The sequence below is a fragment of the Schistocerca americana genome, unplaced genomic scaffold (genome assembly GCF_021461395.2).
Source record: "Schistocerca americana isolate TAMUIC-IGC-003095 unplaced genomic scaffold, iqSchAmer2.1 HiC_scaffold_139, whole genome shotgun sequence".
Classification (NCBI taxonomy): Eukaryota; Metazoa; Arthropoda; class Insecta; order Orthoptera; family Acrididae; genus Schistocerca; species Schistocerca americana.
The window spans coordinates 278,908-291,722 of record NW_025725470.1 but is presented as its reverse complement, the minus strand read 5'-3'; the positions used below and the strand labels follow the sequence as shown (position 1 = coordinate 291,722).

At 52.2% G+C, this 12,815-nt stretch overlaps 34 non-coding genes across 34 annotated transcripts; 12 read left to right on the top strand and 22 right to left on the bottom strand.

Annotated features, from left to right (window-relative positions):
* The first annotated feature begins 161 nt into the window (after window positions 1-161).
* Window positions 162-234, top strand: Trnap-agg. The gene has a single exon. It is a non-coding gene; the product is annotated as a tRNA-Pro (tRNA).
* A 193-nt stretch (window positions 235-427) lies between these two features.
* Window positions 428-500, bottom strand: Trnav-aac. Its single transcript has one exon. It is a non-coding gene; the product is annotated as a tRNA-Val (tRNA).
* A 158-nt stretch (window positions 501-658) lies between these two features.
* On the bottom strand, window positions 659-731 carry Trnav-cac. Its single transcript has one exon. It is a non-coding gene; the product is annotated as a tRNA-Val (tRNA).
* A 402-nt stretch (window positions 732-1,133) lies between these two features.
* Trnap-agg lies at window positions 1,134-1,205 on the top strand. The gene has a single exon. It is a non-coding gene; the product is annotated as a tRNA-Pro (tRNA).
* A 194-nt stretch (window positions 1,206-1,399) lies between these two features.
* On the bottom strand, window positions 1,400-1,472 carry Trnav-aac. The gene has a single exon. It is a non-coding gene; the product is annotated as a tRNA-Val (tRNA).
* A 158-nt stretch (window positions 1,473-1,630) lies between these two features.
* Trnav-cac lies at window positions 1,631-1,703 on the bottom strand. The gene has a single exon. It is a non-coding gene; the product is annotated as a tRNA-Val (tRNA).
* Window positions 1,704-2,105: 402 nt separating this feature from the next.
* Window positions 2,106-2,177, top strand: Trnap-agg. The gene has a single exon. It is a non-coding gene; the product is annotated as a tRNA-Pro (tRNA).
* A 194-nt stretch (window positions 2,178-2,371) lies between these two features.
* Trnav-aac lies at window positions 2,372-2,444 on the bottom strand. The gene has a single exon. It is a non-coding gene; the product is annotated as a tRNA-Val (tRNA).
* Window positions 2,445-2,602: 158 nt separating this feature from the next.
* On the bottom strand, window positions 2,603-2,675 carry Trnav-cac. Its single transcript has one exon. It is a non-coding gene; the product is annotated as a tRNA-Val (tRNA).
* Window positions 2,676-3,077: 402 nt separating this feature from the next.
* On the top strand, window positions 3,078-3,149 carry Trnap-agg. The gene has a single exon. It is a non-coding gene; the product is annotated as a tRNA-Pro (tRNA).
* A 194-nt stretch (window positions 3,150-3,343) lies between these two features.
* On the bottom strand, window positions 3,344-3,416 carry Trnav-aac. The gene has a single exon. It is a non-coding gene; the product is annotated as a tRNA-Val (tRNA).
* Window positions 3,417-3,574: 158 nt separating this feature from the next.
* On the bottom strand, window positions 3,575-3,647 carry Trnav-cac. The gene has a single exon. It is a non-coding gene; the product is annotated as a tRNA-Val (tRNA).
* Window positions 3,648-4,049: 402 nt separating this feature from the next.
* Window positions 4,050-4,121, top strand: Trnap-agg. Its single transcript has one exon. It is a non-coding gene; the product is annotated as a tRNA-Pro (tRNA).
* A 194-nt stretch (window positions 4,122-4,315) lies between these two features.
* Trnav-aac lies at window positions 4,316-4,388 on the bottom strand. The gene has a single exon. It is a non-coding gene; the product is annotated as a tRNA-Val (tRNA).
* A 158-nt stretch (window positions 4,389-4,546) lies between these two features.
* Trnav-cac lies at window positions 4,547-4,619 on the bottom strand. The gene has a single exon. It is a non-coding gene; the product is annotated as a tRNA-Val (tRNA).
* Window positions 4,620-5,021: 402 nt separating this feature from the next.
* On the top strand, window positions 5,022-5,093 carry Trnap-agg. The gene has a single exon. It is a non-coding gene; the product is annotated as a tRNA-Pro (tRNA).
* Window positions 5,094-5,287: 194 nt separating this feature from the next.
* Window positions 5,288-5,360, bottom strand: Trnav-aac. Its single transcript has one exon. It is a non-coding gene; the product is annotated as a tRNA-Val (tRNA).
* A 158-nt stretch (window positions 5,361-5,518) lies between these two features.
* Trnav-cac lies at window positions 5,519-5,591 on the bottom strand. Its single transcript has one exon. It is a non-coding gene; the product is annotated as a tRNA-Val (tRNA).
* Window positions 5,592-5,993: 402 nt separating this feature from the next.
* Window positions 5,994-6,065, top strand: Trnap-agg. Its single transcript has one exon. It is a non-coding gene; the product is annotated as a tRNA-Pro (tRNA).
* A 194-nt stretch (window positions 6,066-6,259) lies between these two features.
* Window positions 6,260-6,332, bottom strand: Trnav-aac. Its single transcript has one exon. It is a non-coding gene; the product is annotated as a tRNA-Val (tRNA).
* Window positions 6,333-6,490: 158 nt separating this feature from the next.
* Window positions 6,491-6,563, bottom strand: Trnav-cac. The gene has a single exon. It is a non-coding gene; the product is annotated as a tRNA-Val (tRNA).
* Window positions 6,564-6,965: 402 nt separating this feature from the next.
* Window positions 6,966-7,037, top strand: Trnap-agg. Its single transcript has one exon. It is a non-coding gene; the product is annotated as a tRNA-Pro (tRNA).
* Window positions 7,038-7,231: 194 nt separating this feature from the next.
* Window positions 7,232-7,304, bottom strand: Trnav-aac. The gene has a single exon. It is a non-coding gene; the product is annotated as a tRNA-Val (tRNA).
* Window positions 7,305-7,462: 158 nt separating this feature from the next.
* Window positions 7,463-7,535, bottom strand: Trnav-cac. Its single transcript has one exon. It is a non-coding gene; the product is annotated as a tRNA-Val (tRNA).
* Window positions 7,536-7,937: 402 nt separating this feature from the next.
* On the top strand, window positions 7,938-8,009 carry Trnap-agg. The gene has a single exon. It is a non-coding gene; the product is annotated as a tRNA-Pro (tRNA).
* Window positions 8,010-8,203: 194 nt separating this feature from the next.
* Window positions 8,204-8,276, bottom strand: Trnav-cac. Its single transcript has one exon. It is a non-coding gene; the product is annotated as a tRNA-Val (tRNA).
* Window positions 8,277-8,678: 402 nt separating this feature from the next.
* Window positions 8,679-8,750, top strand: Trnap-agg. The gene has a single exon. It is a non-coding gene; the product is annotated as a tRNA-Pro (tRNA).
* Window positions 8,751-8,944: 194 nt separating this feature from the next.
* Trnav-aac lies at window positions 8,945-9,017 on the bottom strand. The gene has a single exon. It is a non-coding gene; the product is annotated as a tRNA-Val (tRNA).
* Window positions 9,018-9,175: 158 nt separating this feature from the next.
* Window positions 9,176-9,248, bottom strand: Trnav-cac. The gene has a single exon. It is a non-coding gene; the product is annotated as a tRNA-Val (tRNA).
* Window positions 9,249-9,650: 402 nt separating this feature from the next.
* On the top strand, window positions 9,651-9,722 carry Trnap-agg. The gene has a single exon. It is a non-coding gene; the product is annotated as a tRNA-Pro (tRNA).
* A 194-nt stretch (window positions 9,723-9,916) lies between these two features.
* On the bottom strand, window positions 9,917-9,989 carry Trnav-aac. Its single transcript has one exon. It is a non-coding gene; the product is annotated as a tRNA-Val (tRNA).
* A 158-nt stretch (window positions 9,990-10,147) lies between these two features.
* On the bottom strand, window positions 10,148-10,220 carry Trnav-cac. The gene has a single exon. It is a non-coding gene; the product is annotated as a tRNA-Val (tRNA).
* Window positions 10,221-10,622: 402 nt separating this feature from the next.
* Window positions 10,623-10,694, top strand: Trnap-agg. The gene has a single exon. It is a non-coding gene; the product is annotated as a tRNA-Pro (tRNA).
* Window positions 10,695-10,888: 194 nt separating this feature from the next.
* Window positions 10,889-10,961, bottom strand: Trnav-aac. Its single transcript has one exon. It is a non-coding gene; the product is annotated as a tRNA-Val (tRNA).
* Window positions 10,962-12,815: the final 1,854 nt, after the last annotated feature.

The following is a 12,815-nucleotide window of genomic DNA, read 5'->3' as shown; positions in this document are numbered from 1 at the left end:
TGCGAGCCCAGCGGCAGCTCTACATGAAGGTACCAGTAGCCCAGGAAGGCCGCCGACCGCGGGAATTCGCGCCGGCCCCATCCCGCCAGCGTACACGAGACTTCCAGGGCACCCTGGACGACATCGATGGACTGGAATAATTGGCATTCGCCGTGTCACAGGGCTCGTTGGTCTAGGGGTATGATTCCTGCTTAGGGTGCAGGAGGTCCCGGGTTCAAATCCCGGACGAGTACTAGCGTTTTGTGCAAACTGATCGCACGTCAGTGGCTGAGTCAGCGCAAAAAGCTCGCCGTCAATATCAAATGAATTTCTTATTCGATGTGAGCAATTGACACTCGGGTCCGACGCGTGAAGGCGATTACGAAGGTTTCGGGTACAGATGGTAGCAGATGCATGTTAGTACGTCTTGCTTAAAGTGATGAAAAAGTGTTTCCGCCCGGGATCGAACCGGGGACCTTCTGCGTGTTAGGCAGACGTGATAACCGCTACACCACGGAAACTGCTTGTGTGCACCTTACTTCACAGACAACTTGTAGTGATGTTGCCATCGTAACTAAAAAATTCAATAAATGTGGTACTTGCAAAACGAAGGGACATGCAGCAGATCCACACACGACGTGGCTCATTGGAGGACAATACGACATAGGCAGGAAAATTGTGTTCCCGCCCGGGATCGAACCGGGGACCTTCTGCGTGTGAAGCAGAGGTGATAACCGCTACACTACGGAAACGACGGACACGGGGAGTCCATCCTTGTTCACTCGAATTTGCCTCAGACTTTCTCTCGTTCGCGAATGCACACACGACAGTTCTTTTGTCAGCCTGGAACCCATCACAGCCGAGGGCTCAAGAAGTCTTCGGGGTGCTCGAGAGGGTGTCTGCCGTAGCACCCCTAACGAGATAGCGGCGTTTCGCGCAGTCGTTATTGCAAGTCATATCAGCAAAAGCAATCACTTTCTCAACAGCAGGCAGTGCGAGCCCAGCGGCAGCTCTACATGAAGGTACCAGTAGCCCAGGAAGGCCGCCGACCGCGGGAATTCGCGCCGGCCCCATCCCGCCAGCGTACACGAGACTTCCAGGGCACCCTGGACGACATCGATGGACTGGAATAATTGGCATTCGCCGTGTCACAGGGCTCGTTGGTCTAGGGGTATGATTCCTGCTTAGGGTGCAGAAGGTCCCGGGTTCAAATCCCGGACGAGCCCTAGCGTTTTGTGCAAACTGATCGCACGTCAGTGGCTGAGTCAGCGCAAAAAGCTCGCCGTCAATATCAAATGAATTTCTTATTCGATGTGAGCAATTGACACTCGGGTCCGACGCGTGAAGGCGATTACGAAGGTTTCGGGTACAGATGGTAGCAGATGCATGTTAGTACGTCTTGCTTAAAGTGATGAAAAAGTGTTTCCGCCCGGGATCGAACCGGGGACCTTCTGCGTGTTAGGCAGACGTGATAACCGCTACACCACGGAAACTGCTTGTGTGCACCTTACTTCACAGACAACTTGTAGTGATGTTGCCATCGTAACTAAAAAATTCAATAAATGTGGTACTTGCAAAACGAAGGGACATGCAGCAGATCCACACACGACGTGGCTCATTGGAGGACAATACGACATAGGCAGGAAAATTGTGTTCCCGCCCGGGATCGAACCGGGGACCTTCTGCGTGTGAAGCAGAGGTGATAACCGCTACACTACGGAAACGACGGACACGGGGAGTCCATCCTTGTTCACTCGAATTTGCCTCAGACTTTCTCTCGTTCGCGAATGCACACACGACAGTTCTTTTGTCAGCCTGGAACCCATCACAGCCGAGGGCTCAAGAAGTCTTCGGGGTGCTCGAGAGGGTGTCTGCCGTAGCACCCCTAACGAGATAGCGGCGTTTCGCGCAGTCGTTATTGCAAGTCATATCAGCAAAAGCAATCACTTTCTCAACAGCAGGCAGTGCGAGCCCAGCGGCAGCTCTACATGAAGGTACCAGTAGCCCAGGAAGGCCGCCGACCGCGGGAATTCGCGCCGGCCCCATCCCGCCAGCGTACACGAGACTTCCAGGGCACCCTGGACGACATCGATGGACTGGAATAATTGGCATTCGCCGTGTCACAGGGCTCGTTGGTCTAGGGGTATGATTCCTGCTTAGGGTGCAGGAGGTCCCGGGTTCAAATCCCGGACGAGCCCTAGCGTTTTGTGCAAACTGATCGCACGTCAGTGGCTGAGTCAGCGCAAAAAGCTCGCCGTCAATATCAAATGAATTTCTTATTCGATGTGAGCAATTGACACTCGGGTCCGACGCGTGAAGGCGATTACGAAGGTTTCGGGTACAGATGGTAGCAGATGCATGTTAGTACGTCTTGCTTAAAGTGATGAAAAAGTGTTTCCGCCCGGGATCGAACCGGGGACCTTCTGCGTGTTAGGCAGACGTGATAACCGCTACACCACGGAAACTGCTTGTGTGCACCTTACTTCACAGACAACTTGTAGTGATGTTGCCATCGTAACTAAAAAATTCAATAAATGTGGTACTTGCAAAACGAAGGGACATGCAGCAGATCCACACACGACGTGGCTCATTGGAGGACAATACGACATAGGCAGGAAAATTGTGTTCCCGCCCGGGATCGAACCGGGGACCTTCTGCGTGTGAAGCAGAGGTGATAACCGCTACACTACGGAAACGACGGACACGGGGAGTCCATCCTTGTTCACTCGAATTTGCCTCAGACTTTCTCTCGTTCGCGAATGCACACACGACAGTTCTTTTGTCAGCCTGGAACCCATCACAGCCGAGGGCTCAAGAAGTCTTCGGGGTGCTCGAGAGGGTGTCTGCCGTAGCACCCCTAACGAGATAGCGGCGTTTCGCGCAGTCGTTATTGCAAGTCATATCAGCAAAAGCAATCACTTTCTCAACAGCAGGCAGTGCGAGCCCAGCGGCAGCTCTACATGAAGGTACCAGTAGCCCAGGAAGGCCGCCGACCGCGGGAATTCGCGCCGGCCCCATCCCGCCAGCGTACACGAGACTTCCAGGGCACCCTGGACGACATCGATGGACTGGAATAATTGGCATTCGCCGTGTCACAGGGCTCGTTGGTCTAGGGGTATGATTCCTGCTTAGGGTGCAGGAGGTCCCGGGTTCAAATCCCGGACGAGCCCTAGCGTTTTGTGCAAACTGATCGCACGTCAGTGGCTGAGTCAGCGCAAAAAGCTCGCCGTCAATATCAAATGAATTTCTTATTCGATGTGAGCAATTGACACTCGGGTCCGACGCGTGAAGGCGATTACGAAGGTTTCGGGTACAGATGGTAGCAGATGCATGTTAGTACGTCTTGCTTAAAGTGATGAAAAAGTGTTTCCGCCCGGGATCGAACCGGGGACCTTCTGCGTGTTAGGCAGACGTGATAACCGCTACACCACGGAAACTGCTTGTGTGCACCTTACTTCACAGACAACTTGTAGTGATGTTGCCATCGTAACTAAAAAATTCAATAAATGTGGTACTTGCAAAACGAAGGGACATGCAGCAGATCCACACACGACGTGGCTCATTGGAGGACAATACGACATAGGCAGGAAAATTGTGTTCCCGCCCGGGATCGAACCGGGGACCTTCTGCGTGTGAAGCAGAGGTGATAACCGCTACACTACGGAAACGACGGACACGGGGTGTCCATCCTTGTTCACTCGAATTTGCCTCAGACTTTCTCTCGTTCGCGAATGCACACACGACAGTTCTTTTGTCAGCCTGGAACCCATCACAGCCGAGGGCTCAAGAAGTCTTCGGGGTGCTCGAGAGGGTGTCTGCCGTAGCACCCCTAACGAGATAGCGGCGTTTCGCGCAGTCGTTATTGCAAGTCATATCAGCAAAAGCAATCACTTTCTCAACAGCAGGCAGTGCGAGCCCAGCGGCAGCTCTACATGAAGGTACCAGTAGCCCAGGAAGGCCGCCGACCGCGGGAATTCGCGCCGGCCCCATCCCGCCAGCGTACACGAGACTTCCAGGGCACCCTGGACGACATCGATGGACTGGAATAATTGGCATTCGCCGTGTCACAGGGCTCGTTGGTCTAGGGGTATGATTCCTGCTTAGGGTGCAGGAGGTCCCGGGTTCAAATCCCGGACGAGCCCTAGCGTTTTGTGCAAACTGATCGCACGTCAGTGGCTGAGTCAGCGCAAAAAGCTCGCCGTCAATATCAAATGAATTTCTTATTCGATGTGAGCAATTGACACTCGGGTCCGACGCGTGAAGGCGATTACGAAGGTTTCGGGTACAGATGGTAGCAGATGCATGTTAGTACGTCTTGCTTAAAGTGATGAAAAAGTGTTTCCGCCCGGGATCGAACCGGGGACCTTCTGCGTGTTAGGCAGACGTGATAACCGCTACACCACGGAAACTGCTTGTGTGCACCTTACTTCACAGACAACTTGTAGTGATGTTGCCATCGTAACTAAAAAATTCAATAAATGTGGTACTTGCAAAACGAAGGGACATGCAGCAGATCCACACACGACGTGGCTCATTGGAGGACAATACGACATAGGCAGGAAAATTGTGTTCCCGCCCGGGATCGAACCGGGGACCTTCTGCGTGTGAAGCAGAGGTGATAACCGCTACACTACGGAAACGACGGACACGGGGAGTCCATCCTTGTTCACTCGAATTTGCCTCAGACTTTCTCTCGTTCGCGAATGCACACACGACAGTTCTTTTGTCAGCCTGGAACCCATCACAGCCGAGGGCTCAAGAAGTCTTCGGGGTGCTCGAGAGGGTGTCTGCCGTAGCACCCCTAACGAGATAGCGGCGTTTCGCGCAGTCGTTATTGCAAGTCATATCAGCAAAAGCAATCACTTTCTCAACAGCAGGCAGTGCGAGCCCAGCGGCAGCTCTACATGAAGGTACCAGTAGCCCAGGAAGGCCGCCGACCGCGGGAATTCGCGCCGGCCCCATCCCGCCAGCGTACACGAGACTTCCAGGGCACCCTGGACGACATCGATGGACTGGAATAATTGGCATTCGCCGTGTCACACGGCTCGTTGGTCTAGGGGTATGATTCCTGCTTAGGGTGCAGGAGGTCCCGGGTTCAAATGCCGGACGAGCCCTAGCGTTTTGTGCAAACTGATCCCACGTCAGTGGCTGAGTCAGCGCAAAAAGCTCGCCGTCAATATCAAATGAATTTCTTATTCGATGTGAGCAATTGACACTCGGGTCCGACGCGTGAAGGCGATTACGAAGGTTTCGGGTACAGATGGTAGCAGATGCATGTTAGTACGTCTTGCTTAAAGTGATGAAAAAGTGTTTCCGCCCGGGATCGAACCGGGGACTTTCTGCGTGTTAGGCAGACGTGATAACCGCTACACCACGGAAACTGCTTGTGTGCACCTTACTTCACAGACAACTTGTAGTGATGTTGCCATCGTAACTAAAAAATTCAATAAATGTGGTACTTGCAAAACGAAGGGACATGCAGCAGATCCACACACGACGTGGCTCATTGGAGGACAATACGACATAGGCAGGAAAATTGTGTTCCCGCCCGGGATCGAACCGGGGACCTTCTGCGTGTGAAGCAGAGGTGATAACCGCTACACTACGGAAACGACGGACACGGGGAGTCCATCCTTGTTCACTCGAATTTGCCTCAGACTTTCTCTCGTTCGCGAATGCACACACGACAGTTCTTTTGTCAGCCTGGAACCCATCACAGCCGAGGGCTCAAGAAGTCTTCGGGGTGCTCGAGAGGGTGTCTGCCGTAGCACCCCTAACGAGATAGCGGCGTTTCGCGCAGTCGTTATTGCAAGTCATATCAGCAAAAGCAATCACTTTCTCAACAGCAGGCAGTGCGAGCCCAGCGGCAGCTCTACATGAAGGTACCAGTAGCCCAGGAAGGCCGCCGACCGCGGGAATTCGCGCCGGCCCCATCCCGCCAGCGTACACGAGACTTCCAGGGCACCCTGGACGACATCGATGGACTGGAATAATTGGCATTCGCCGTGTTACAGGGCTCGTTGGTCTAGGGGTATGATTCCTGCTTAGGGTGCAGGAGGTCCCGGGTTCAAATCCCGGACGAGCCCTAGCGTTTTGTGCAAACTGATCGCACGTCAGTGGCTGAGTCAGCGCAAAAAGCTCGCCGTCAATATCAAATGAATTTCTTATTCGATGTGAGCAATTGACACTCGGGTCCGACGCGTGAAGGCGATTACGAAGGTTTCGGGTACAGATGGTAGCAGATGCATGTTAGTACGTCTTGCTTAAAGTGATGAAAAAATGTTTCCGCCCGGGATCGAACCGGGGACCTTCTGCGTGTTAGGCAGACGTGATAACCGCTACACCACGGAAACTGCTTGTGTGCACCTTACTTCACAGACAACTTGTAGTGATGTTGCCATCGTAACTAAAAAATTCAATAAATGTGGTACTTGCAAAACGAAGGGACATGCAGCAGATCCACACACGACGTGGCTCATTGGAGGACAATACGACATAGGCAGGAAAATTCTGTTCCCGCCAGGGATCGAACCGGGGACCTTCTGCGTGTGAAGCAGAGGTGATAACCGCTACACTACGGAAACGACGGACACGGGGAGTCCATCCTTGTTCACTCGAATTTGCCTCAGACTTTCTCTCGTTCGCGAATGCACACACGACAGTTCTTTTGTCAGCCTGGAACCCATCACAGCCGAGGGCTCAAGAAGTCTTCGGGGTGCTCGAGAGGGTGTCTGCCGTAGCACCCCTAACGAGATAGCGGCGTTTCGCGCAGTCGTTATTGCAAGTCATATCAGCAAAAGCAATCACTTTCTCAACAGCAGGCAGTGCGAGCCCAGCGGCAGCTCTACATGAAGGTACCAGTAGCCCAGGAAGGCCGCCGACCGCGGGAATTCGCGCCGGCCCCATCCCGCCAGCGTACACGAGACTTCCAGGGCACCCTGGACGACATCGATGGACTGGAATAATTGGCATTCGCCGTGTTACAGGGCTCGTTGGTCTAGGGGTATGATTCCTGCTTAGGGTGCAGGAGGTCCCGGGTTCAAATCCCGGACGAGCCCTAGCGTTTTGTGCAAACTGATCGCACGTCAGTGGCTGAGTCAGCGCAAAAAGCTCGCCGTCAATATCAAATGAATTTCTTATTCGATGTGAGCAATTGACACTCGGGTCCGACGCGTGAAGGCGATTACGAAGGTTTCGGGTACAGATGGTAGCAGATGCATGTTAGTACGTCTTGCTTAAAGTGATGAAAAAGTGTTTCCGCCCGGGATCGAACCGGGGACCTTCTGCGTGTTAGGCAGACGTGATAACCGCTACACCACGGAAACTGCTTGTGTGCACCTTACTTCACAGACAACTTGTAGTGATGTTGCCATCGTAACTAAAAAATTCAATAAATGTGGTACTTGCAAAACGAAGGGACATGCAGCAGATCCACACACGACGTGGCTCATTGGAGGACAATACGACATAGGCAGGAAAATTCTGTTCCCGCCAGGGATCGAACCGGGGACCTTCTGCGTGTGAAGCAGAGGTGATAACCGCTACACTACGGAAACGACGGACACGGGGAGTCCATCCTTGTTCACTCGAATTTGCCTCAGACTTTCTCTCGTTCGCGAATGCACACACGACAGTTCTTTTGTCAGCCTGGAACCCATCACAGCCGAGGGCTCAAGAAGTCTTCGGGGTGCTCGAGAGGGTGTCTGCCGTAGCACCCCTAACGAGATAGCGGCGTTTCGCGCAGTCGTTATTGCAAGTCATATCAGCAAAAGCAATCACTTTCTCAACAGCAGGCAGTGCGAGCCCAGCGGCAGCTCTACATGAAGGTACCAGTAGCCCAGGAAGGCCGCCGACCGCGGGAATTCGCGCCGGCCCCATCCCGCCAGCGTACACGAGACTTCCAGGGCACCCTGGACGACATCGATGGACTGGAATAATTGGCATTCGCCGTGTTACAGGGCTCGTTGGTCTAGGGGTATGATTCCTGCTTAGGGTGCAGGAGGTCCCGGGTTCAAATCCCGGACGAGCCCTAGCGTTTTGTGCAAACTGATCGCACGTCAGTGGCTGAGTCAGCGCAAAAAGCTCGCCGTCAATATCAAATGAATTTCTTATTCGATGTGAGCAATTGACACTCGGGTCCGACGCGTGAAGGCGATTACGAAGGTTTCGGGTACAGATGGTAGCAGATGCATGTTAGTACGTCTTGCTTAAAGTGATGAAAAAGTGTTTCCGCCCGGGATCGAACCGGGGACCTTCTGCGTGTGAAGCAGACGTGATAACCGCTACACTACGGAAACGACGGACACGGGGAGTCCATCCTTGTTCACTCGAATTTGCCTCAGACTTTCTCTCGTTCGCGAATGCACACACGACAGTTCTTTTGTCAGCCTGGAACCCATCACAGCCGAGGGCTCAAGAAGTCTTCGGGGTGCTCGAGAGGGTGTCTGCCGTAGCACCCCTAACGAGATAGCGGCGTTTCGCGCAGTCGTTATTGCAAGTCATATCAGCAAAAGCAATCACTTTCTCAACAGCAGGCAGTGCGAGCCCAGCGGCAGCTCTACATGAAGGTACCAGTAGCCCAGGAAGGCCGCCGACCGCGGGAATTCGCGCCGGCCCCATCCCGCCAGCGTACACGAGACTTCCAGGGCACCCTGGACGACATCGATGGACTGGAATAATTGGCATTCGCCGTGTTACAGGGCTCGTTGGTCTAGGGGTATGATTCCTGCTTAGGGTGCAGGAGGTCCCGGGTTCAAATCCCGGACGAGCCCTAGCGTTTTGTGCAAACTGATCGCACGTCAGTGGCTGAGTCAGCGCAAAAAGCTCGCCGTCAATATCAAATGAATTTCTTATTCGATGTGAGCAATTGACACTCGGGTCCGACGCGTGAAGGCGATTACGAAGGTTTCGGGTACAGATGGTAGCAGATGCATGTTAGTACGTCTTGCTTAAAGTGATGAAAAAGTGTTTCCGCCCGGGATCGAACCGGGGACCTTCTGCGTGTTAGGCAGACGTGATAACCGCTACACCACGGAAACTGCTTGTGTGCACCTTACTTCACAGACAACTTGTAGTGATGTTGCCATCGTAACTAAAAAATTCAATAAATGTGGTACTTGCAAAACGAAGGGACATGCAGCAGATCCACACACGACGTGGCTCATTGGAGGACAATACGACATAGGCAGGAAAATTGTGTTCCCGCCCGGGATCGAACCGGGGACCTTCTGCGTGTGAAGCAGAGGTGATAACCGCTACACTACGGAAACGACGGACACGGGGTGTCCATCCTTGTTCACTCGAATTTGCCTCAGACTTTCTCTCGTTCGCGAATGCACACACGACAGTTCTTTTGTCAGCCTGGAACCCATCACAGCCGAGGGCTCAAGAAGTCTTCGGGGTGCTCGAGAGGGTGTCTGCCGTAGCACCCCTAACGAGATAGCGGCGTTTCGCGCAGTCGTTATTGCAAGTCATATCAGCAAAAGCAATCACTTTCTCAACAGCAGGCAGTGCGAGCCCAGCGGCAGCTCTACATGAAGGTACCAGTAGCCCAGGAAGGCCGCCGACCGCGGGAATTCGCGCCGGCCCCATCCCGCCAGCGTACACGAGACTTCCAGGGCACCCTGGACGACATCGATGGACTGGAATAATTGGCATTCGCCGTGTTACAGGGCTCGTTGGTCTAGGGGTATGATTCCTGCTTAGGGTGCAGGAGGTCCCGGGTTCAAATCCCGGACGAGCCCTAGCGTTTTGTGCAAACTGATCGCACGTCAGTGGCTGAGTCAGCGCAAAAAGCTCGCCGTCAATATCAAATGAATTTCTTATTCGATGTGAGCAATTGACACTCGGGTCCGACGCGTGAAGGCGATTACGAAGGTTTCGGGTACAGATGGTAGCAGATGCATGTTAGTACGTCTTGCTTAAAGTGATGAAAAAGTGTTTCCGCCCGGGATCGAACCGGGGACCTTCTGCGTGTTAGGCAGACGTGATAACCGCTACACCACGGAAACTGCTTGTGTGCACCTTACTTCACAGACAACTTGTAGTGATGTTGCCATCGTAACTAAAAAATTCAATAAATGTGGTACTTGCAAAACGAAGGGACATGCAGCAGATCCACACACGACGTGGCTCATTGGAGGACAATACGACATAGGCAGGAAAATTGTGTTCCCGCCCGGGATCGAACCGGGGACCTTCTGCGTGTGAAGCAGAGGTGATAACCGCTACACTACGGAAACGACGGACACGGGGTGTCCATCCTTGTTCACTCGAATTTGCCTCAGACTTTCTCTCGTTCGCGAATGCACACACGACAGTTCTTTTGTCAGCCTGGAACCCATCACAGCCGAGGGCTCAAGAAGTCTTCGGGGTGCTCGAGAGGGTGTCTGCCGTAGCACCCCTAACGAGATAGCGGCGTTTCGCGCAGTCGTTATTGCAAGTCATATCAGCAAAAGCAATCACTTTCTCAACAGCAGGCAGTGCGAGCCCAGCGGCAGCTCTACATGAAGGTACCAGTAGCCCAGGAAGGCCGCCGACCGCGGGAATTCGCGCCGGCCCCATCCCGCCAGCGTACACGAGACTTCCAGGGCACCCTGGACGACATCGATGGACTGGAATAATTGGCATTCGCCGTGTCACAGGGCTCGTTGGTCTAGGGGTATGATTCCTGCTTAGGGTGCAGGAGGTCCCGGGTTCAAATCCCGGACGAGCCCTAGCGTTTTGTGCAAACTGATCGCACGTCAGTGGCTGAGTCAGCGCAAAAAGCTCGCCGTCAATATCAAATGAATTTCTTATTCGATGTGAGCAATTGACACTCGGGTCCGACGCGTGAAGGCGATTACGAAGGTTTCGGGTACAGATGGTAGCAGATGCATGTTAGTACGTCTTGCTTAAAGTGATGAAAAAGTGTTTCCGCCCGGGATCGAACCGGGGACCTTCTGCGTGTTAGGCAGACGTGATAACCGCTACACCACGGAAACTGCTTGTGTGCACCTTACTTCACAGACAACTTGTAGTGATGTTGCCATCGTAACTAAAAAATTCAATAAATGTGGTACTTGCAAAACGAAGGGACATGCAGCAGATCCACACACGACGTGGCTCATTGGAGGACAATACGACATAGGCAGGAAAATTGTGTTCCCGCCCGGGATTTTTTTTTTTTTTTTTTTTTTTTTTTTTTTTTTTTTTTTTTTTTATGTATGACCCAGTGCAGCTCGGTGGAGGCGCGTTGGGCAGGGGTCGAAACCCGAGGCCTGGCCATGACGTCTCCTCCTCCCTGCACTGAAGCACAGTGGCACCAATACGTAGTAATTGTCCGTGGTTCGGAGTCTCATGATACTGATATGTGGACACGGGGCTTATTTATGCGTTGTCTATCTAAACAGGTAAAAGCTTGGCAGGAAGGCAAAATAACTAAGAGCTAGCGTGAATGTCTCCCCTATCATGAAGTGAGATCAGTATCCCCCTATACCGGTGCCATTAATGCAACTGGCGCAGGAGCGAGCAATAGAAGTGGAAACTTAACCAATCCCCTGCTTTTCGAAAACAATACTGAGCATGTTCGCAAAGTCCCTCTTAAGATGTGGGAAAGATTGTTGCGTCCAGTACTCATGAAGCATGTAACCAGTAAACGAAATAAAATCGGAAATACCATCACCATCAACCACTGCAAAAATGTAACGGCCAAGAAGCCACATAATGGTGTTGTTCTTTGTCCGGGGATAAAAAACCGTGTCCGGCCAGCAGAGAATATCAGTTGTAAAAGCTGATTCCGAGCTTCTGGTGAGTAACGCCAATTGTCGGCGCAGCCAGTACCACATGCGAAGACGGTCAGCGCAGGTAAATCGATGTGGGAGTGTATCAATACAACCACACGTTTGACAAAGCGGAGTGACACTTAAACCTATACGATGAAGTCGTTCGTTCGTAGGAATCAGCTGATTAACTACCTTATACCATAGGGAGGCAACAGTTGCGGAATGAACGGGTAAGCTGATATTCGTCCATATGTTACGCCAATGAAAACGGGGATATTGTAAAACAATCGGGATGGAAGAAGAAGACCTGTGCCATTTGTCAAGCAGTGTTCGCGTAGTAAAAACAGGACTACGTTGTAAGTGGAGATCCAGATAACTAATCTCAATATAGAAGTCCCGAACATGCCGTAGCTTCGCATTTAGAGGCCCTACGTTAACAGGCGGTGACAAGCTCGCAGGACGAACGACATGGAATAATCGCGAAGTAACAGTCGGGGACTCAGAAAATAAAAGATGGAGGGTGCGCTTAACATAAAGGGCAGCAGCCTTGACACGGACATCGGTGAACGACAAGCCGCCCTCAAGACGCGGCTTCGTAAGAACATCACGACGTAATTTAAAAATGTGCCCCCGCCAAATATATCTGTGAATAAGCTGGACCATTTTTGCACCCTGCATTCTGGGAAGCGGAAACAACTGAGCAACATAATATACTTTACATAAAACATAAGTGTCTAATACATGCTTTTTTTGCAGTATCGGTATCGAACGCCATGAGTGTTCGAATAAAACACCTTGAAGCTTGGAAATGGCCACTTGCCAATTTTTCGCAGCCATACGAAGAGGACACCGTTCAAGATAGATACCTAAATGTGTATGATGTTCAACAGCCGTAACCCACGGAACAACCACATGTTCGAAGCCCCGCAAATTCAAGAGTTTGCTTTTACGGGGGTTGATACGAGAACCTGAGGCCGCAGAAAATTTATCTAGTTCCATTTTCAACGGCGGCACTTCTGCGGTGGAACGAAGCAAAACAACCAAATCATCAGCATAAGCTGTTGCTGTCAGGGT